The 24,697-nt window shown below is 40.6% G+C and overlaps 1 protein-coding gene across 3 annotated transcripts in view; it reads right to left on the bottom strand.

Annotated features, from left to right (window-relative positions):
* dacha (dachshund a) overlaps nucleotides 1–24,697 on the bottom strand; it is a 207,375-nt gene that overhangs the window by 39,522 nt on the left and 143,156 nt on the right. The gene's annotated exons all lie outside the window — the stretch shown is intronic.

Below are 24,697 nucleotides of genomic sequence, written 5' to 3'. Positions count from 1 at the left end.
ACATTACAGAAAAGATGACTTTATTAGAATATGTTTATTACAATCAACAGGATTTAAGGCAGAACAATCACAATACATGTATAAATAACACTTAAAATTAATTTTGTATTTTTTTAAATGCCCAAAATCCTAAAATAGGCTGAAGAGAACATTTGTAAGAGAACACTTATATTGGGGTGTTTTAAAATGATTTTACAGTAAAAGAAGGACAGAAAATGAAAGTGTGGTGGGGATTTGGATGTGATGCAGGCCTGATTCGACCCTGTGTTCTTGTGAGCACCTCATTGGTTCTTGCAGAAGCTCAAACATACTGCGTAACACGAGAATGAACCTCATTGGTTCTTGAGGAAGCTCAAACGTGCTGCGTAACACGAGAATGAACCTCATTGGTTCTTGAGGAAGCTCAAACGTGCTGCGTAACACGAGAATGAACCTCATTTGTTCTTGCGGAAGCTCAAACGTGCTGCGTAACACGAGAATGAACCTCATTGGTTCTTGCGGAAGCTCAAACGTGCTGCATAACACGAGAATGAACCTCATTGGTTCTCGCAGAAGCTCAAACGTGCTGCATAACACGAGAATGAACCTCATTGGTTCTCGCAGAAGCTCAAACGTGCTGCGTAACACGAGAATGAACCTCATTGGTTCTCGCAGAAGCTCAAACGTGCTGCGTAACACGAGAATGAACCTCATTGGTTCTCGCAGAAGCTCAAACGTGCTGCGTAACACGAGAATGAACCTCATTGGTTCTCGCAGAAGCTCAAACGTGCTGCGTAACACGAGAATGAACCTCATTGGTTCTCGCAGAAGCTCAAACGTGTTGCGTAACACGAGAATGAACAACTGATTGCGTAGCTGTCTATGGAGGGGCAGAAAGCTCTCAGATGTAATCAACAAGATCTTTATTCATGTTCCGAAGAGGAATGAAAGTCGTACAGGTTTGGTAAGACATGAGGGTGAGTAATTAATGAAAGAATTTTCATTTTTGGGTGAACTATCCCTTTAAGTCTCGAGTCTGGCCGCCTCCACAACTTCAGACCCAACTACTGCACAAAATCCCATCTCTTCCCAGGCTGTTAAAGAGTTAACCCCTCTGCCAATCACTCTGAGCTCATCCCAGAACAGATGACATCTGGGAATTAATCACTGGAATGAAATGCAGCAGAAAAGCTAGCTGCAAAGTGTCATAAAACAACTTAAGTTGAATTAGTTGAGAGAAGAGGGAGAAAGAATGCAAAGCAGAGGAGAGGAAATCATTGTCTAATTCTGCCTAATAAGCAACGGAGGTCCTACGAGTGATCTAGCAGATGGTGTTTTTGCAACAGATTGCAGTGAGTGATTCTTTTAATAATAATAGGAATTAAAATCTCTCTCTGTAGAACGCGGGGGCGCCGTTCATCAGGGAGCCGTTTGAATGAGCAGGAAAAAACAGCCTGATAAAGTAATGGCTGTGCCCAAACACCTGAGGCCGAAGCGGAGTGTGTGCGTACACGCGTGTTGGTGTGCGAGATGAGTGGGGCGGACGGCTGATGAAACACAAAACGATGAGGGAGGAACCGTGCATTCACGACACTTGATATCAATACACAATCCATAAGCAATACGTGTCCTGTGTAATGAAGCCGTAATAGGATGTAAACTGCGTTAGAATGAATTCTGAAGCCATTTGTGAGGCCCATCAGTGCGTAATGATGCATAGATATCACTGTAATCAGTTTTACTATCCCTTCAACAAGATGTAAATATTGAACGTTACAAAGGAAAACCAAAACGTTGTCCACAATGTATTTTCTTAAATTGCTTTGTAATCTCCTTCTAGAATGGGATTCATGTTTTATAAATATTCTGTAGATTTTCATTGACAGATTTACAAGTTATATTTCGAGAAAATAACACCCAAGGAAAAGAGGTTTTCTGAAGGGGAAAAAAAATGTCATGATGATGAGCAGATGATGACAGAATCTTTATTTTTGAGTGAACTATCCCTTTAAGAGAGACATAGATGAAGAGGGACAGAGAGCAAAAGTGTTTGCATTGCAGATTCCACATGACCTATATTTGCTCTTGTCTAATATAATTAATTTCTGAACATACAAGCAGAGCTCAGAGGTCCCGCAGTATAGGTGCTAAATAGCCAATGGGTGTTTCTTCAACTATGGCCGTTTTTAGCCCTGTGGACTTCAGAAAATCAACTCTTTTAAAACACTTTTTACACTCTTACTAGTTTGTTTGATGTGCCTAACATCCAACAGTATATACACATGTAACATTGGAGAAATGTGTCATTTCCATCACATCTTAAATGACGTGTTTAAAAGGATTCTAAAAATGTTTGGAATGAAATGTCTGACTTTATCTTGCTAAGGTTTTATATCTAGCATTTCATTGTCAGTCATATGCTTTTACGGATAGTACATACAAACATATCATTGATTAATTAAAAATATATATATTAAAATTGTTTGTGGACATCAAATGAGAGAAGTAATACATGTAAAAAAATATTTTTATATACACTGTTATTCAAAAGATGGAGTCAGTAAGTTTTTTAAAAACTTTTATTCAGCAATGACACATTCAATTTATCAAAAGTGACAGTAAATTTACAGTACATTTTACAAAAGATTTATATTTCAAATCAGGGCTGTTCTTTTGAACTTTATAATGATCAAATAATGCTGAAATAAATGATGTTTTCCACAAAACATATCAAGCAGCACAACAGTTTTCAACATTGATAATACAAAATGTTTCTTGAGCAGCAGATCATGTGACACTGAAGACTGGAGTAATGATGCTGAAAATAAAGGAATAAATTACATTTTAAAATGTATTTTTTTCACAATATTAATGTTTTTACTGTATTCTTGATCAAATAACTGCAGCCATGGTGAGCATAAGAGACTTCTTTCAAAAACATGAAAGTCCAATTGATATTTATTTTTGTCTTAATTCATTTGACCACAATTCAATATTTTTATAGTGGATATTATTATTTAAAGTCTCTGTCTGAGAGGGTTAAACGCTAAAATCTGAAAAGTAACAAAAAATAAACAACGAAGGCATGATAAAAAGTTTCAAAGACCATTTTAAAGTCACCCTCATTTTAAGAAAAAAAGTTTGGGTTACAAAATTCAACCCGTGGGACATAAAAGTGCCTTCAGTTAAAGAAACGCATGTGCATGTATGCGTGAGTTTGTCTCACCCTGTTCCCCTACATCATTAAACAGGGCTTCATAATGATCACACAGCGAAAACATGAGCACATCTCCACACTTCTAAAGCGCCATGTCTCTGTTTTATTATATATATCCCATAACTCAGCGCTGTGACCTCTGTAACAGGCTAACTGCAGTCTGTGTGCGTGTGTGTGTGAGACAGAGAGCATGCAGTATATCAGAGCGAGTGTGGAGTTGAACTATCCACAGCTCTGGTGCTGATGGCCCATTTGGGTTCAGTCCAGGAGCTCCTCCAGTGTTGGCTGCTAAAGTAATTAGCCTAAAAGTGATGCCAGCCAGTAGAGATAGAGGAAGAGTAAGCAAGCAAGAGAGATGGAGAGGGTCTATGTTTCGGCATCCCGTCCAGCCGTCATTCATGCTTTGAGGATGTGTCCATCACCGTGATGCTCCTTAACCACACGCTGACAGAGCTGGTTAACTGCATCCCTTTTTAAAAAGTCTGCCGTAATTGCGACACGCATCTATGGGCACGTGCAAAGATACATTATTCCCCAATAGCCGATTTGAGACTCAGCGTATTGAGGTTTCCGTTATTGGTGTCAACCAAAATCAAGCATCTTTGTCATGATGATCAAACTCACTCCGAAAACAATTTTACATTTGACTCGCACTCGCAGTCACACACTCTGCCATTATTTACAGTTCACTCAAGGTATTTGATCACTATGTGTGGAACAGTTATTTTTATTTGCTCGGACGTGCTGTTTTTAACATCATGAGTAGGCAAATGCTCATGAATATTAATTAAGTTGTGCACAAATAATTCAGAATGATTCCTTGCTGTTTTGATAAATAGTCAATGTGGTGTGTTGATCCAGAAATCAGGTCTGCAGTAAAGCATTTGCTCCTTTCCAAGTTACAAATGAACTTATTTTTCAATATTAAAATAGAAACTTTAAATAGAAAGAGTTAATTTAGGCGGTCAAATGAACTTGTGACACACTGTATTTGATCAATTCATTCCTAAATCTGCCACTGTCAGTTCTGGGTTTTTGCAGGTCAGTGGAAAAACACATGAATCAGTAATTGAATCCCAAACCAGTCCAGTGCAGAGTCAGAAATGAATGGGCGCTTAGGGCAAAAATGCCCTCAAAATGCACAAAAATGCCCCTCCAATTCAAAATACGGGGGCAAAAAAAAATGCTCCTAACTAAATCTATCACAGCTGTCGTGATTAAAGTAAAATGTGAAGATGAATTGAAAAGCATCAGATTTCTTTTTACGCATTTTTAAAAAAAAAATCTATTGCATTTCATTCACATTTAATAAGTATAAAAATGCCCTTGCAAAGGTAAAAATGGCCCTGGAAATCAATTCCAGCTAGAAAATATTGCCGTTTGATGGAAAAGTACATTTCTGACCCTGGTCCAGTGGCAACTTTGAGTATGAGGGGTTCAGGTCGGGGTTCTGATTTGTTTCAAACAACATAATTATCTAGTAAACCAAAATTGGAGCTGCGCGTCAGTGGATGTACAGGGAGTGCAGAATTATTAGGCACATTGATTTTCTGATCATATTTTTTTTTCAGGCACATTTGACCAATTCCAAACCACAGTAATCCTAATAACTACTATTGATTTAGTATTTAATAATGTATAAGTTATATATAATTGTTCATGAAGGCTGGAAATGAAAAACACCTTATATTCAGGTGTGCAGAATTATTAGGCATGTTTTCTTTTACAGATAAATTGAGCCAAAAAAGAGATTTAACTCAGACTGAAAAGTCAAAAAGTATTAAATGCCCATGAGAAGGATGCAATACTAATGCAATACTAGACATTGCAGTTAAGGCATGACCATTGGACAGTGAAATGCTCGTTGGGTCAGCAGGATCTGACAAAAACATGTGGTGAAGAAAAGACACCTGTTAACTGCAAAAGAATGAAGAATTAAGGTGAAGAATTAAGGGTGAAACCATCAGGAACCCTTTAGTCTCCAGCGCCACCATTTTCCAGAGCTGCAACCTACCTGGAGTCTCCAGAAGTGCAAGGTGTCAGGATCTCAGAGACTTCAGTTAGGTAAAGAATCCTAAAAAATGACCCCCACTAGATAAGAATCACAAGCTGAAGTGTTGTAAAATACATGAAGCCTGCTTTTTTACAGGCTTTATAGGTTGAGAATGACTCTTGAAGGACCAGCACCACATCCTCTAGTACCACTGTTTGAAGAATTCATCTTCCAGAATCTGGCAGTACGTTTTGGGAGTTCATTTTAGTCCATCCTGAAGTTCGTTTTGCAGAGATGGACTAAAAATGAACTCCCAAAACGTACTGCCAGATTCTGGAAGATGAATTCTTCAAACAGTGGAGCTAGAGGATGTGGTGCTGGTCCTTCTAGAGTCACTCTCAACCTATCTGTCCATAAAGCCTATAAAAAAACCTTCTTCATGTATTTTACAACACTTCAGCTTATGATTCTTATTTAGTGGGGGTCATTTTTTAGGATTCTTTACCTAACTGAAGTCTCTGAGATCCTGACACCTTGCACTTCTGGAGACTCCAGGTAGGTTGCAGCTTTGGAAAATGGTGGCGCTGGAGACTAAAGGGTTCCTGATGGTTTCACCCTTAATTCTTCACCTTAATTCTTAATTCTTTTGCAGTTAACAGGTGTCTTTTCTTCACCACATGTTTTTGTCTGAACCTGCTGACCCAACGAGCATTTCACTGTCCAATGTTCATGCCTTAACTGCAATGTCTAGTATTGCATTAGTATTGCATCCTTCTCATGGGCATTTAATACTTTTTGACTTTTCAGTCTGAGTTAAATCTCTTTTTTGGCTCAATTTATCTGTAAAAGAAAACATGCCTAATAATTCTGCACACCTGAATATAAGGTGATTTTAATTTCCAGCCTTCATGAACAATTATATATCACTTATACATTATTAAATACTAAATCAATAGTAGTTATTAGGATTACTGTGGTTTGGAATTGGTCAAATGTGCCTGGAAAAAAAATATGATCAGAAAATCAACATGCCTAATACTTCTGCACTCCCTGTATATCAGAAGTAGGAACACATTTGTTTGCATTGTGTGGCTTCACTTCCATGGAATGGCGTGCAAGCTGTGAGATTTCCATGACTGTTAAAAAAGCTTTAAATATAGCTAAAAAAAGCTTATAACAACTCTTAAATATAATGCTTCTTAATTAGCATTGATTGTTCCATGAAGAACTTTTAACAGCCATGGAACCTTTTCAATGCACAAAAACTTTTAAACTGTAAATATCTTTATATAAAATAATGTTTGCTGAAAGGTTATTTGGCTAATCATGTGGTAAGTAATTCAATGGCGCTTCTTTGTAATTGTTTGTGATATTTACTAGCAATTTTGTCAGAGTGTTTTTGCCTTTTTTACTACTAATAACAAAAGCTATAATACGCTATAATACTTCTCCACATTTGCTTTCTAAGTTTGCTTTTATGTTTACAATGCTTCACGTTTGTAGCCCCTTTCACACAGAGATGCCGGAAAATACACTGATAATGATAATGTGTGCCAGGATTTGTCCCGGGATCGTTTGATTTTGGTTCATTCACACTGCCAGTGATTTTCTGGAATCGGTGCGTGTTCACACACGTCCCGTAAAGAGATGTGACATCAGGATGTCATCATTTCTTCTTTTCTTCGTTAATGTGCAACGTGAACGCTGATCTGCATTTAAAACCCCCGGTCAAAGTGTTGCAAGATAACTACGTCATCATTACGACACACCCCTTGCGGCATTGGTCCAATGATGCCTTTTGTTCACACAGGGCGCATTTCAGGACTGATCCCAGCAATGTTACTAGGTCCCCATCCCGGGATCGATCCCGGAACGTGTTTGTGTTCACACAGAAGGCACTCTAGCAATTCTACGGCAATTTTCTGGGATCAACGCTCTGTGTGAAAGGGGCTTCTGTCTAATAAATCATTAGACTGAACTGTTAAGTGATGTCAAAACAGTAGTCTCACTTACGACATTTATCATCCAAGTAGGACAGCCAATACCTATTGTAAAAAAAGCCAAATACCAGCCAAAATATCTTGTCTTGGCTATATAACAATCAACCACTAGTCCTAACCCTTTATGTGTGGGAGAAAATGTACATTTCCTCTTCCTTTAAACCACTGAAGTGGAGTGTTTGTTGGCCAGTCAGACTCACCATCTGGCACCTAAGCCTGCCTTCACCTACGGAGTCCCACCGTTCACTGCCTGGAGACTCAAGTACATGCGTGTGTGTGAATAATATAACACCGGGCAGTGCATTAGCACTGAGGTCAAAAGTATGGTGTCTTAAAAGGCTCAAGGCATTAGCAAGCACAAAATATGGTTCAGAAAACGACACAGATCAAAACAAGAGCGAGCAGGCTTTGATCAGAGAAATATACAAATATTCTAGTGTTTTATTGGGCCGGGTCATTACTTTTTTGTGGCCTGTGAATCATCTTCTCGCTCCGAGTTGTTTGGGCCTGTGATGGGTTTAGGGTCTTCAGGCCCCCATTTGAGCGGTCGCATGTGTTGATGTTGCCTCTGTCAGTGTGTGGGACTGTAAACAGTGTGTGTATGTTTATGCCTTTGGTCAGTGAAAAATCAGGAAGTGTGTGCGTGTGTTTAATCCATCCCAAACATCCCGGGATAAACGTCTCACTCAAGTACAGAGAGGATTCTGGTACCTCTGTCACAACGTGACCCAGACAAGTGTGACAATCATTTTGAAAATGCTAAATTATTGACTAGGTCTCTGAAACCCTACCCATATTTGTCACTGCTTGGATACAAAGGACATCCCAGCCCAAACTTCAATTGGCTTGCTATGTAAGCCTGATCGACTCATTTCAACAAATCAGTTGTTTTGAACAATCTTGTTTCAATGTTGTCCAAAACACTGCATCACAATCACACAAGTTTCCATTTAATTGTTACACTTGGTACTGATATGTGTAAGGTCTCATCACAAGTAAAAGGCAATATTAGCGCTGAATGTATCCTGTGTGTATTGCATGTCAGCACACACTGTCAAGAGTCAATGGTAAACATACAAACCACAAACCTCTGAAGTCATACGTGTTCGCCATGTATAGCAGCAAAACTCACAGTGTTGCTTTGGTTCCGCCGTCTATTTAAAGCTAAACATACTGTGCGACACACGCACGCATTCATTAATATCGTTATGCCGGCAAACCTTACAGTCTCGTACACACAAACACACACACAAACTGTCCGGGAGCGCATTAACAGCTTGTAGCGGGTACGGGCAGAGGACGGCACGCTGGCACTCTGTTTGTCATATTTCTTGTGGGCCTCGCCATCTGCCGGGGTGGCATTTTCATGGCTGTTTACCCTGACTCCCGCCAAGGAATCATCTGCCACCGCATAATGCAGCCCGCAAAAAAAGGGGGGATTAAGTTGGTAATGCAACTGAGACTATTGCTAATTTGGTGTAATTGGGAAGAAATGAAGATAAATGAGGGCGAGAGAAGGAGAGGCAATCAGTACGGCAGGCAGTACAGCTGTGCTTTTGGCCAAACTCAAGCCCCCCGCCCTCACCCCTTTCCAAGCATCACCCCCCCACCACCACCACCACGTCACCCCGTGCTCAACAAGGTGCATGCAAATTCAAGCTAATGACAAATATGCTGGGCTGACACCCACAGCACAGTTTTACCGCTCATCTCGCTGGTGTGGTTTTCAGCTTATGGGTGTAAACAGATGACCTTCACACAAGAAAAATGTAAATTCTGTCATTAATTATTCCCCCTCATATTGTTCCAAACCCGTAAGAATTTTGTTCATTTTCGGAACCCAAATGAGGTTCATTTTCGTGTTTTACGCAGCACGTTTGAGCTTCTGCTAGAACCAATGAGGTTCACTCGTGTGTTACGCAGCACATTTGAGCTTCTGCGAGAACCAATGAGGTTAATTCGTGAGTTACGCAGCACATTTGAGCTTCTGCGAGAACCAATGAGGTTCATTCGTGTGTTACGTAGCACGTTTGAGCTTCTGCAAGAACCAATGAGGTTCATTCTCATGTGTTACACAGCACGTTTGAGCTTCCGCAAGAACCGATGAGGTTCATTCTTGTGTGTTACGCAACACGTTTGAGCTTCATTGAGAACAAATAAGGTTCATTCTTGTGTTACGCAGCACATTTGAGCTTCTGCGAGAAAACCATTGAGGTTCATTCTTGTGTTACGCAGCACATTTGAGCTTCTGCGAGAAAACCATTGAGGTTCATTCTTGTGTTACGCAGCACGTTTGAGCTTCTGCGGAGAACCAATGAGCTTCATTCTTGTGTGTTACGCAGCACGTTTGAGCTTCTGCGAGAACCAATAAGGTTCACTCATGTGTTATGCAGCACATTTGAGCTTCTGCGAGAACCAATGAGGTTCACTCGTGTGTTACGCAGCACGTTTGAGCTTCTGCGAGAACCAATAAGGTTCATTCTTGTGTTATGCAGCACGTTTGAGCTTCTGCGAGAACCAATAAGGTTCATTCTTGTGTTATGCAGCACGTTTGAGCTTCTGCAAGAACCAATGAGGTTCATTCTTGTGTTACGCAGCACATTTGAGCTTCTGCGAGAACCAATAAGGTTCATTCTTGTGTTATGCAGCACGTTTGAGCTTCTGCAAGAACCAATGAGGTTCATTCTTGTGTTACGCAGCACATTTGAGCTTCTGCGAGAAAACCATTGAGGTTCATTCTTGTGTTACGCAGCACATTTGAGCTTCTGCGAGAAAACCATTGAGGTTCATTCTTGTGTTACGCAGCACGTTTGAGCTTCTGCGGAGAACCAATGAGCTTCATTCTTGTGTGTTACGCAGCACGTTTGAGCTTCTGCGAGAACCAATAAGGTTCACTCATGTGTTATGCAGCACATTTGAGCTTCTGCGAGAACCAATGAGGTTCACTCGTGTGTTACGCAGCACGTTTGAGCTTCTGCGAGAACCAATAAGGTTCATTCTTGTGTTATGCAGCACGTTTGAGCTTCTGCGAGAACCAATAAGGTTCATTCTTGTGTTAAGCAGCACATTTGAGCTTCTGCGAGAACCATTGAGGTTCATTCTCATGTGTTACGCAGCACATTTGAGCTTCTGCGAGAACCAATGAGGTTAATTCGTGAGTTACGCAGCACATTTGAGCTTCTGCGAGAACCAATGAGGTTCACTCGTGTGTTACGCAGCACATTTGAGCTTCTGCGAGAACCAATGATGTTCACTCGTGTTACGCAGCACGTTTGAGCTTCTGCGAGAACCAATGAGGTTCATTCGTGTGTTACGCAGCACGTTTGAGCTTCTGCAAGAACCAATGAGGTTCATTCTCATGTGTTACGCAGCACGTTTGAGCTTCTGCGAGAACCAATGAGGTTCATTCGTGTGTTACGCAGCACGTTTAAGCTTCCGCAAGAACCGATGAGGTTCATTCTTGTGTGTTACGCAACACGTTTGAGCTTCATTGAGAACAAATAAGGTTCATTCTTGTGTTACGCAGCACATTTGAGCTTCTGCGAGAAAACCATTGAGGTTCATTCTTGTGTGTTACGCAGCACGTTTGAGCTTCTGCGAGAACCAATGCGGTTCACTCGTGTGTTACGCAGCACATTTGAGCTTCTGCAAGAACCAATAAGGTTCATTCTTGTGTGTTACACAGCACGTTTGAGCTTCTGCGAGAACCAATGAGGTTCACTCGTTTGTTATGCAGCACGTTTGAGCTTCTGCGAGAACCAATAAGGTTCATTCTTGTGTGTTACGCAGCACGTTTGAGCTTCTGCGAGAACCAATGAGGTTCACTCGTTTGTTATGCAGCACGTTTGAGCTTCTGCGATAACCAATAAGGTTCATTCTTGTGTGTTGCGCAGCACGTTTGAGCTTCTGCGAGAACCAATGGGGTTCACTCGTTTGTTATGCAGCACGTTTGAGCTTCTGCGAGAACCAATGGGGTTCACTCGTTTGTTATGCAGCACGTTTGAGCTTCTGCAAGAACCAATGAGGTTCATTCTCATTTGTTACGCAGCACGTTTGAGCTTCTACAAGAACCAATGAGGTTCATTCTCATGTGGTATGCAGCACATTTGAGCTTCTGCGAGAACCAATGAGATTCATTCTCGTGTGTTACGCAGCACATTTGAGCTTCTGCGAGAACCAATGAGGTTAATTCGTGTTACGCAGCACGTTTGAGCTTCTGCAAGAACCAATGAGGTTCATTCTTGTGTTACGCAGCACATTTGAGCTTCTGCAAGAACCAATGAGGTTCATTCTCATGTGTTATGCAGCACATTTGAGCTTCTGCGAGAACCAATGAGGTTCATTCTCATGTGTTACGCAGCACGTTTGAGCTTCTGCGAGAACCAATGAGGTTAATTCGTGTTACGCAGCACGTTTGAGCTTCTGCAAGAACCAATGAGGTTCATTCTTGTGTTACGCAGCACATTTGAGCTTCTGCAAGAACCAATGAGGTTCATTCTCATGTGTTACGCAGCACATTTGAGCTTCTGCGAGAACCAATGAGATTCATTCTCGTGTGTTACGCAGCACATTTGAGCTTCTGCGAGAACCAATGAGGTTCATTCTCATGTGTTACGCAGCACATTTGAGCTTCTGCGAGAACCAATGAGGTTCATTCTCATGTGTTACGCAGCATGTTTGAGCTTCTGCAGGAACCATTGAGGTTCATTCTCGTGTTATGCAGCACATTTAAGCTTCTGCGAGAACCAATGAGGTTCATTCTTGTTACGCAGCACGTTTGAGCTTCCTCAAGAACCAATGAGGTTCATTCTCATGTGTTACGCAGCGCGTTTGAGCTTCTGCGAGAACCAATGAGGTTCATTCTCATGTGTTACGCAGCACATTTGAGCTTCTGCGAGAACCAATGAGGTTCATTCTCATGTTACATAGCACGTTTGAGCTTCAGCAAGAACCAATGAGGTTTCGAGATTTATCAGGGTCTGCCAACGTTTTGGTGCATCCCAAAAACTGACAAAAATCAAGATTTAAGATTTAAATAATTTGATAATTGAAATGAATGGCTATTATATAAATGAAATATTTCATTAGAATAAATACATTAAAAAGTTCCTGTTTCATGTTGCACCTGGCTTTAACCCCAGTAGAGATTTTATTTGAAATATTTTGCAGTACATCAGCTGACATAACTGTCCTCTTTGAAGTCTGGAAGGATATCTTGTCTATGTGTAACATCCTGGTTCAGACACGGTTTACAGTGTTAAGAGTGACATCTGTGTCTAGCTTACATGTTTTAAGGTTTGGAGGCTGATGCGTACATGCGATTGAGTGGCAGCATGTTTTCAATGCTTTGTGGGGCCCGCTGAGCTCTCTATATCCATCTACACTGTGCCAGACACCCCTCTGGCTGCCCTCCCCGCAGAATCCACCCTGCTCCGCACAGATGTCCCCACACACACCCTGACACACCTCACACACTACAGCCCCCTGAGGAGGACAACCTTCACTGCTATACATCAGTCTCAGCCGCCATGGTGATGCGACATCTGCATGGATCTCCGTTCAGTCCCACTTGTATGTGAATGATCTGCGCTGTGCGATATGATGCAAGCAGGCAACAACACACATACACAAAACCTGCCCTGGAATAGAGGACACAAGACAGTTGGAGAGAGTGGGGGTAAGCTGTGCCACTTTCAAATCGTCCTCTATGCAAAGACAAATTATGTAAAACTAATATACTTATTTATTTTTCAGGATGTCTCCGACCAACTTTAGCCCATAAAATATGACCTCTTTATAATACGTCCAGTGACACAAGTTGAATAATTGGGGGAAATATGAAAGGAAATTAGTTTTACATTAAAATATGAACATGTGTACAAAAACAATTTACTAATGGACAATTCCATTGCAAGTCTTATTTTGAAGATACTTTTTTCTTACATTGGTTCATAAACCAATAATATTCAGAATATATGAATGTAGGGAAATCATTTTCAATATTTTGTAAGATCGTATTACTATTATTATTTTACTATAACTAATTCACCCTTTGCCGCGAGTTTGATTGACAGGCGATCTGACCAATCATACTGCCAAATCTGCCGTTTTGTCCGACAAAGCAGTCAGGGGAGTTAGTAGATTAACTTCAGTGGACTTGAACGGTGTGTACTGATGTCTTTCCGCGGTTGAAACAACATTTCTTTTAATGTTCATTCATGTTTATTTGATGCTTATCAATGAACTAGAAGGAAGAGATGATCGTTTCAAGAGCAGCTTTAACTGAGACGCTACAGCGATCACAACACATTAAAGAGCCACAAAACAATATTTGTTGTTTAAATTTCTTTTTATTTTTTAATTTAATTGTCAAATTTAATTTTAAAGTTGAGACTTTGTTTCATATTGAAAGTAACTCGCTCTGTCCTGTCTGTTGGCGTGTTCGTGTTGTCAGTGTCGTCTTTGCTCCGTGATGTATTTTCTCTACGTGAGAACGTGTGGTGTGAGTTGCTATGTCCATGGCTTGTCGGACATAGCAACAGTAACTAAAGGGGGCGGGTCTTTGCGAACGGTCAATTAAGCCACTGGCACAGTTTACCCCCAAAATATCTGGCCCCCATAGCTACCAATTTGGGGTAAAGGTTTAACTTAATTCATGGCTAAATTGTAGCCAAATAAGTGACAATTCCCCAACATGTTATATCAACATGATATATTTTGTTAGACCTGGATAAATTTGCTTTGACACAAATTTCGTTTTACCATTCGTGTAGAAAATGTACTTTGATCAGAAGATTTTTGTTCACATTTTTTCCTCAAATTGTAGATAGGTGTATATGATGTATTGTCACATGGCCAAAATAATGCACAGTTTACTAAATTATTGGGACCGGCACATCTTAGCCCACTGAGTACAGTTATGTGAAAATGTTAGGACACCCTATTGAATTCCATGGTTTTCTGTATCAGGAGGACATCATAAAAAAAAATCATCTAGTCTTTGGCAGGTCTTAATTTGGAAAATATAACCTCAGATGAACAACAGCACGTGACATATCACACTGTGTCATTATTTATTTAGCAAAAATAAAGCCAAAATGGTGACAAAGTTAGGACACGCTTACTGTTAACAAAGGAATTAAGAGGGTAAGTAACGGTCTAATTACTTACACTGCTAATCAAATGCCTTCGATTAACTAATCACCAGCAAGTGTGATCACCTCTATAAAAGCAGATTTGGCAGTTTGCTGGTCTGGAGCATTCAGGTGTGTGTTAACACAATGCCAAGGAGGAAAGACATCAGCAATGCCATCAATCAACCCTGTGAAGGGTTACAAGGCTATTTCCAAACCATTTGAAGTCCATCATTCTACAGTGAGGAAGATTATTCACAAGCGGAAGACATTCAAAACAGACACTAATCTTCCCATGAGTGGATGTTCCAGCAAATTCACCCCAAGATCAGACTGTATAATGCTCAGAAAAATTTCAGACAACCCAAGAACTACACTTCACACTCTACATGCCTCAGTTAACATGTTAAATGTTAAAGTTCATGACAGTACAATTAGAAAAAGATGGGTCAAGTATGGCATTTTTGGAAGGGTTGCCATTAGAAAGCCTCTTCTCTCTAAAAAAAATGGCAGCATGGCTTAGGTTTGCAAAGTTGCATCTGAAGAAACCTAGAACAATGTCTTTTGGACAGACAAGACCAAAGTGGAGATGTTTGGCCATAATGCACAGCAATACGTTTGGTGAAAACCAAAAGAGCATATCAGCTTAAACACCTCATACAAAAAGTCAAGCATGCTGGCAGAGGGGTGGTGATTTTGGGCTTGTTTTGTAGCTACAGGACCTGGGCACCTCACAGTCATTGAGTCGACCATGAACTCCTCTGTATACCAAAGTATTCTAGAGTCAAATGTGAGACCATCTGTTCGAAAGCTAAAGGTTTGGTAAAATTGCAACCGAACAATGATCCGAAGATCACCAGCAAATCTACAACAGAATGTAGATTTGGCTGAAAAATAAAAGAATGAAGGTTCTGCAATGGCCCAGTCGAAGCCTAGACCTCATCCTGACTGAAATGCTGTGACAAGAGCTGTGTCTAATCAACAAATGCCCACATACTGAAGCAGTGTTGTAAAGAGTGGACCAAAATTCCTCCAGAATGATGTGAGAGACTGATAAATCATGCAGAAAATTCTTACTTCAAGTCATTGCTGCTAAAAGTGGATCTACAGGCAATTTAATGATAGGGTCACCTAACTTTGTCACCCATGGTTTTTCCATATTGACTTTATATTTGCTAAATAAATAATGACACAGTGTAATATGTCATGTGTTTTATTTTCCAAAGTTTAAGACCTGCCAAGCACTTAATGTTTTTTTATTATTATTATTATGTCCTGATACAGAAAAATATGGAATTCAATAGGGTGTCCTAACATTTTCACATGACTGTATATGACTAACTACTGAGCATTCACTTTCATGCCAACTACCTTGAATTCCATTACGACACATTTCCTATTGTACTCAAGCATACTATGCTGCTAGAAAGCACTTTGACAAGTCAACCCCAAACATGCTCCTGTTTCATGTTGCACCTAATGCAATACGCTGCATCTAATCGTTAACATCCATCCCAGGTCAGTTGGATAGATTCAACATAGAGCAACGGTAAATCTCATTAAGTAGAGCGACTCACTCGCAAACAGCTCTGTAGAAGAGATGTTATGACTTGGAGGACACAAAAGCATGGATGTCTTTACAAGTTTATGAAAACACCTCCGCTCAAAGCCCCATAGGAGGGTATGGTGCTTTGAGTTTGGGGTGCAAAAAATCTATTTGCACGGAATAACAAAGAAGTAATAATGAAGAAGAGCGATCAAGGGGGAAAAACATATAAATTTTAAGTCATTAATTCCCTCCCTGAACAATGAGAGAGCAATCCACAAGAGGCCCAACGTAAAAGTGTTTGAATTGAAAGTGAAAATGATTAAAGAGCTCTTTTAATGAAGTGTTAATTGCTGTGAGAAGGTTGGAGGAGATGCACTGCTTTGACAGGAGCGAAAGATACAGCAAAAGCACAATTCTACACTGATATAAAACTAAACGATGAAAACAGTGAAGTGAATTTGGTAGAAGAGTCTTATTCACTAATAACGGTGAAATTTTTTTATCATGGCTTTATTTGGTTCTAAATCTTAGACTTAATTTAGAATTTGTGTGAGAACATCTGCACTCACGTTTTACAAGAGCCCCGTTCATTTTACTGAACAAGGAAAAGTTAGAGTGGACTAAGGACAGAACCCTGGTGAACACCAAGTGATAAAAAAAAGTTTGAAAATGGGAACAAAGATGCGTCCTAAAAACCCAGGAGAGCTTCTGGATCTCACTGCTTTGGTAAATAAGTTACTATTCTTGCCGAGGACTCTCAACAATGAATGTCATATTTATACCTCCACCTACAGCTGAATATTCAACATCTCATCAGCCTCGCTAACAGAGTCCTATATTGTGTTTCTCACGGGCCTTTTGTGCTGCATAAGATGGCACAGTCTTTCACTTACCCTTATCACAGACACACATTAATGGCCATCAGAGAACTCTGTTCTCTTTGAACGGTTTACGGCGACTATCCTTTGATCATAAGTAGTGCTCGCTTCACAGAAAGCCTGAAAAGATGTCTCTTTGATATCGCCCTGCGTTTACATATCAATGAGCGCCACCGAAGATGGGGGCCCAGGCGACACTCGTGCACCACACTTTTGGGAAATGTGGCTTAGAGGATACGTGTTGACCAGTTAATGCATACATTTGTCAGACAATTTCGTAGATTCGTAGGTTGAGTAGCCACCTTCATCCGGAAGCAAGGACTCATCAAGTGTTTATCCTCGATAGACCGTGGCTCATTTGACTGTTTTGGAGTGGAGAGCCCCACGTCTTTATGGGCTTTCATTAGACGTCATTTTGAGGCTCATTTGAAATCAATCCCCCCTCGGACCTTCACGCCAGCCCCGGTGTCGGCCGGATGAAAAATGAGGCGGGGCATTGGGGCTTCGGGCGGCCCCCCGTCCGTCCTGCTTGGCCCAGTCCGTTAATACAGCATCATCTGGTCGAACGGACGGGCAATTCCCACATCTCATTACCGACAGGAACTGTGGGTCATTACGCGGGATGGATTCCCATTAGCTGAACCGAGGGTTTGAGACTAAATACAGAAGCTTTGGACATAAGCGCGTACTCACAAGCACTTTGTTACATACTCCTCAGCCACTCTCAACTTGTTCACACGCTTCTGGATGAGAGGAAGGTGAGAATTACTTGAGAGAATTTATCTACTTTGAGCACTTCAGATATACTGTAGACAGCAGTATTTTGGACAATTGAAAAAAGCATGCACTTAGAGGAATAGTTCACCGAGAAATGAAGATTGTGTTGTTATTTACTTACCTCATGTCGTTTCAAAGCCGTACTCTGCTATTTTTTTTCTGTGGAATGCAAAAGTAGGAATTTTTTGAAAATAGTCATGCAGCTTGTGCCGTACTTGACGGTTCATAGTGACCAGGGGCTGTGTGAACTATTCATTTAAGTCTGTCCAACTCGATGAAAGCAATTTAGGGGCGCGTTTTCCCCAAATGAAATATATACAACATATCTCTCTTCTCCCTGAAGAGGAGTTCATTCTCGATGACGCATTAATTCAGGATGACTGCACGGTCATCCGGAAATCAAGGTAACGGAGAGGCAGTCAAGAGCAGGTTTAACCTGCAGGAGTGCGAGGAATATGTGGCACGGGCCGGTGAGTGAGGATAATGCAGGTCCTTCATATGGTCCTTTGCTGTATGAGCCATCTGTTTATCTGACAGACTGTGTCCTGATGGACAGGGTGGGTAATCAATGCAGCTCTGCTCCACAGGTTTGTGTATGAACGTATAGTGTTCAGCTGTTCAGCTTCATGCGCGCTTGAGTGTGTGTGGTTGCTAATACTTCCATTTTAAAATGGGGTATACCTGACATGTTATGTATGCGAGTATGCCTCCTCGTATAGTGTAAATGTGTGAGCGGAAATACAGTATGTGTGTCTCCGGCAATGGTCAGCAAGCAGCTCCTGTCCCTGTGGGGATGATGATTTATGGAACATTAATTTTGGATGGCTGGATCCCGGCAAATATTTCTGTCAGAGGACACATATTGGGGGAGATTTCTGATAAGTCAGCACGACAAACTAAAGAGACTAATGTGATAACAGCAGACAATCTCCAATGTGCAGCTCACATAAAAAGCTAATGTATGAATAATTATATTTAATCAATATTTTAAAATAACGCTTAAATACGTTTTGCTACACATTGGGAATTATCTGAACCATTTATTTTCTGCGTTAAACAGTATTGACACCTTCTGTTCCTGATTTTAATATTCTGGCCACATGGGGCAATGTGGACCTCTGACTTCTGAATGTCACCTTGCGTAGAAGATGTTGTACAAGATAATAGTTGATTAATGACCTACTCTGACCTGTCTGAACTTATTACACGGCAAAATGTGTCTACAAGTGAAAAAGGAATATATTTTGATTGATTATTTTTGTGTATCAAAGGTCAAACTATAACTTAGCCTTTAGAATATGCAAAAATAAAGTTTCTCCAAGATTAACAGGACTTTTAGAGCAGACTAAAGTGGCAGAGAAAAAAAAGCTAATTGAAAGACTAAAATAGGTTCTTCACTTAATTAATTACGTACGTGCCCCTTATATTTAAAGCACTACATGTGTTTAGGCAGAAGAGTAGTAAGTAATTTATGTTTTCAAAGTCACCGCACAAAGGTCACCAATTAACACAATTTTCATTTTACATACTATTATTGTGACCATTATAACCAATTTCCAAAAACTTGGTAATAACCAAGCTACATTGAGTTAGAGGAACTTAATTTGTAGCATAAACACAAATTTTTAAATTGATTACTCAAAAAAATTAAGTTGCACTAACTAGTAGCCCTGGAACCAATTAATCGTATCTATTTCAGTTCAAACCAACAGCTATCGTAGCACATGCTAACATAACTTAATTAATATGTATATTTAATGAACAAGTAAGATATTATTTGTCACTGGCATTCGCACAGTCATTACTTATAGAGTCAATGTATTGTTTACCTTCAGCGTAATGGTAACCAGAAACTCTTTTAAATATCAAACATAGCAGCATTAAACACTAACAGGTCTTTCCCTTCACTAAAAACACATAAATTAACACTTCATTTCAACATTATTCTCCTTATCCAGTCCTATGCAAAGCATGCTGGGAACTAGAAATCCACTGCCTAATTTCGGCAGTTATCCAGAAAATGTCATTGTTACTTCAACTTAATTTTATACAAAATGCAGAAATTTTAATTACAGACGATATTACGTTAATGTAATGATCAATAATGTTTGCAACTTAAAAAGTTGAATTAAAACAATTTTTAACTTGCAACTATGCATTTATTTAAGTTGTTGTGACAGGTCCATGAATTACTTTTTAGAGTGCATAGTCAGTTTCTGTTTCCGTTTTGAAAGAGAATGTGAAATCTCATCTATACCCAGGTATCATGCAAACCTCCATTCCCTCCAAATTCTCTCTTTTTTCAAACACATCTCTGACCCTGAACCCAAGTTCATAAGGTGAGCCCAACTCTCACAGAGCTGCTCCGCTGGAGTGATACAGGAAACTGATACTCCCCCACTTTGGCCACAAGATCAACACTGATCCCTCTTGCTCTCGACATGCTCAATATTTTACATAAAACAAAGCAGAGATCAAATGATGCCGTTTATGTGAGCTGAGAGGAGGGAGAAGTGTCTCCGGTTACAATGGGATTATTCTGTAGGTAGGGACAGGGAAGTCTGTCTTAGGGCGAATCTCACATAAAAACTGTCAAGAAATATCAAGGACATATTTCCAATTTCAAATATTACACTTGTTCGGGACATGTCGGAAAGAATAGTGAATTTAGCTAGGGCTACATGAGTACGAGTGAGAAAAAGAGATGAGCGAGTGAGACGGTCCTCAGTGGCAACACTGGGACAATCCAATCTGATTTAATAAGAGTGACAGTTGCTCTCTGATGACAGAAAAGCTCTTGAAAGTGTGATGGCAAAATGAAAGGATAGGTGAGAGACAAAGAAAAGAAGAAATAAAAGTGCTGACCGCTTTGGTAGTTAGGGATTTGCAACATACACAACTCTGAGTCCCGCAATCTCTGCATGCGCTCGCTCACTCACACTCACACTCACTCTCTCTCTCTCTCTCTCTCTCTCTCTCCTTCTCTCTCTCTCTCTCTCTCTCTCTCTCCGAGCACACACCTGGTTTTTGCTAACGCGGCAAATCACATGGCTGACAGATTCCCGAGCCCGTTTAAATAATGCATGGGATTTCTCTTTTAACTTGTCAGTCGCTCCACAAAAAAATATATCAGTTCTTTTCTGATGTCATTTGTGACAGTGATTCACCCTGACAGTTCTCCATTAGACCAATGAGTCCCTTTTTATTCGCCAATTCTTCTACCGCCATTCCGACAAGAAACACATGTTACTCTTTTTCCTTTTTTCCCCCTCTCTCGCCCTCTTTCTTCTTGTTAACAGGGGTTTTCGGAGCTGTATTTATATTTAAAGACACAATTTCACAGGAGCCCCCATTAACTGACTTCACCTTCTAGAGCTGCTGCAACCGTATTAGCGCAAACATCGTTCTCTGCCTAACACACTCTGCAACTGAAACCGCGCGCCGGCTCAGAGTCGCTGAACGAACTCCGGTATGCTTTGTGCTACCGGATAAACTCATTTGGGGGTGAGGCAGACTGTGTTTTTCCATGCCAAATACTTCATCAAATCTCTTTGGCCCCCGTCAAACACGTCGCTGTTGCAAGTCGTTTCGCTTTTTGATTCCGTGCTCTTTTTTCGCGCGGTCTGGCAGCGAGGGTGGGTTAACATTTGAGCGGACAGAGTGAGGAGGGAGATTGAAATCAAGCCTATCTGTACTGACTGCCTGCTGCAGATAGCTCAGGCTTTTTGTGGCACGATGCACACAGTGGAGGAAAAGCACAGATTAGCCGTTTCCCCTTTGAAGTTCTCCTTCAAGAAAAGAAAAAGGCTCACCACCGAGATCGAGAGGGGAGGGGACCAAAAACACATCTTGCGGGAATGTAAAAAACAAAAAAGGAACAGGAAAAAGCGCCATAGGGACTTTGTAGCTGTACCCGAGCAAGCGGTGTCTTGGCGGCGCACAAGAGAGAGTGAGGCGCAGAGAGAGAGGTTAGAGTTGTCGGACGACTTCAGAGGGTGTTTGTTTAACTTCAGGGATTCAAGGAAGCTAGATCTGATTCCAAGACACCCCCCTTCACCACCTCTCAACTCCAAACAATGCACACCAATGACCAATCCAGTGTAACTTGGGTGGTATGGCTTGCTTTTGAAGACTTTAAAAGTCTGGTCCAAAACTCAAATGTCTCTCTGGTTCCGCAAAGTTCCTAAGAGCTCCACAGCTTTGGCTTGGAGAATCCAATTAAAAAATAACGTTAAGCAGCGCCACATGGAATCTGCCCCCTCGTTCGTTCAAACGCCTGTCATCCACAATGTTTTGTGGCTTTTAATTCATCTATGTGAGCTTGGAGGTCACATTTATGCTAGTACTGTATAAAGTTGACAAAATGAACGTTCAGCTGTTGGAATTGGTAGCCTCATAGCATTGGTTACGCTTCAGTCCCGTGCTCGTGGTCCTTTCCAATTCTGTCCCCCGTTTCTCGAACTCATTGCTTCCTTTCCACTCTATAATGTATTTAAATAAAGGTGAAAAATGTCAAAAGTCAAACTAAGCCACCTTTCCATTTTAGGGCTAATCAATATAAATAATTGTGCAATAATTCTAAAAGAACAATTTCAGACATAATTATTCATAACTGCCCAATTTACAGAAATATTGTTTAAAGAATAACGCTTAGTGCAAAAATATTGGTTATTCTTGCGTCACATTCATTTTGATAAATATATATCACATCAGGTCAGGCGATTGCGTGCGGTCAAGCCATGAAAGCTGTGAAAAGTCCACATACGCATATGATCATAACTCCACGCAGCTCACATAAAACTCTCCATTAGAAATGAATGATTTCCAGTCTGTCATGTTGTCTGTTGGAGAAATGGTGACTTTAGATAATGCTAACTGACGGTTAAATAGTCTACTTTTTTTCTTGCCGACTAACTTGTTTCGTTGACATTATGACATTATGAAAATAAAATGGTTGCCAATGGTAATTCACCCTGATTTGAAATTCAAAAAGCCATCAGAAAGAGATAATCTAGCCCTGAAGTGTCAACCTTATCAGATCTGACACCACACAAACAAACGCCTATAGTGCTGGGTCTGTGCTTACTGTGTTTCACGGCCTGGGACTGTTGTTCACTCAGCACGCTGACATCCGCAAACACGAGTGAAATTTGACTCTGTGTGATTCTCAGCTTCCATTGATGCAGTTCTCTCTATCTCTCTCATCATCAACATTAGCTCTATCGGCAGCCAGAGTACATTAGAGGATGTGTGATTGAGTGCGAGACAGACGTGTTCTCTCCACCCCTGGCACTGGTTCTTCCTCCTCTCTCCTGCTCTCTATTCTCGCGCCATCATCTTTCTGTCACTACACACACTCTGCTTCTCTCCACACGCTGCTGTACGCATGGACCGAATTCAAAGGTGATTTGTATTCACAGTCTCAAGTGCTGATCTACAGTAAAAAAAACTGCCTTTTGGTAAGCCATAGTTTAGTCATTGTTTCCGACTGGATGAGCCACATCTGAAGCCAATGTAAAAAAGCCAATGGCGCTAACACTTGTGATTGCACATCATTTGATATTTACATTATTTAAACTACATTAAAACTCTATAAAATATGTTACTGGTTGCTTGCACTGGATAGTCCCGACGCCCACAGTAAATACTAATTGGTCCAAATCTTAACTGCTTATTACAAAGTGTTCTGATTGGCTGTGATTTTTAATGAGGACTGAACGATTACTTAAACTTGAAACTTGATACCACAACCAAAACACAATATAACACATCTGGACAGGAGTGAGAAATGAATATAATCTTTTCAATTTAGGCCCTGTCCACACGAACATGGGTATTTTCAAAACCGCAGCTTTTTCTATGCGGTTTGGCTGTTCGTCCACACGCAAACGCAGTATCCGGTTACTGAAACCGGACTTTTTTGAAAACTCCGGCCAGGGTGAAGTTTTTTAGAAACTCCGGTTACAGCGTTATCGTGTGGATGGTGAAACCGGAGATTTAGGCTTGTTAAGTCAAAATGTGCGCCGTTCTCTCCTTTGTTTGACGTCAGTTTGTGCGCCGTTATCGCTTTTGTTTAACGTTACATGAGTCGAGTCTATGCAATGGCGGACGTAGCTTTTAATAACTCTGCTATTAGCGCTTATCACATGTAGCCTATACAGATACATGCGCAGTTATCTCATTGTATTGCAGAACAGAGGCGCCAGAATGCAATAATACAACATAGTAAGGCAAGTGTGTGAAGCTTCAGTCCACTAGGGCCTGTCCATGTGTACAGTTACCTGTCACTGAGTCCAAAGTAAACTTGTAGAAAGGTTTCACTGAGCCCATAGCATCCCTCCGTGGATGGGACCCATGTGGAAATAAGACAGGCAGCCAATCATAGCGCGGTTTTGCGTTTGTGGACGGAGATTGTTTTTTTAAACAGAGGAGGAAAAACTCCGGTTATAAAAATACCCGTGTACGTGTGGACTAGGCCTTAGTGACTATTATGTACCATAATGTTTCCCTGTCAATGAAAATGTACCGATAAATATTTTTTACCAGCCAGGAAAATGTTTTTGCAAAAACAGGCAGATTTTATTAAAATCAGGCAGAGCTTATTAAAGCTGCTGTCCGTAACTTTTTTGTGTTCAAGATTTACAAAAATTATATAATGAGAATGTACAACATGAATCCATTTTCCAAACCGTGTTTTTGTCTTACCCTGAATCATTATGGTACACTTATAATAAGTGTTTATATTGGGACTATTTCAGACCGGTCTGGTAGGAACCGCTGCAGAGGAGCACAGTCCCTGACTCGCCATAGGCATAAACAGAAGTAGCTCCGGCTGCAATGTTCTTCCGCAAGACGTATGCAGTTCTGTTTATTAACCGCTAGAGCGCAAAAACTTACGTACTGCAGCTTTAAAGTTGAAAAAAAGTGGTTCAGACAAGAGCAGTGACAAGAATGATTTTCTCTCTGTCTTTTGTAGTTTGATTAACATTAATGACAGACAGCAGCAGGATTATTAGGCTGGTGTCACTTTAAGAGCAGCACGGATCCAATATGGGCTACTGATACTCTACACATGTTCTCTTTCTCAACTGTTTATGTTCACTTAAAGGTGCATTGTGTACATTTTAGTGGCATCTAACGGTGAGGTTGCGAATTGCATACTGTACATAGA

The sequence above is a fragment of the Gobio gobio genome (assembly GCF_949357685.1).
Source record: "Gobio gobio genome assembly, chromosome: 14".
In the NCBI taxonomy this organism is placed as follows: Eukaryota; Metazoa; Chordata; class Actinopteri; order Cypriniformes; family Gobionidae; genus Gobio; species Gobio gobio.
The sequence above is the reverse complement of the archived record's forward strand: the minus strand, read 5'-3'. Positions and strand labels throughout refer to the sequence as shown.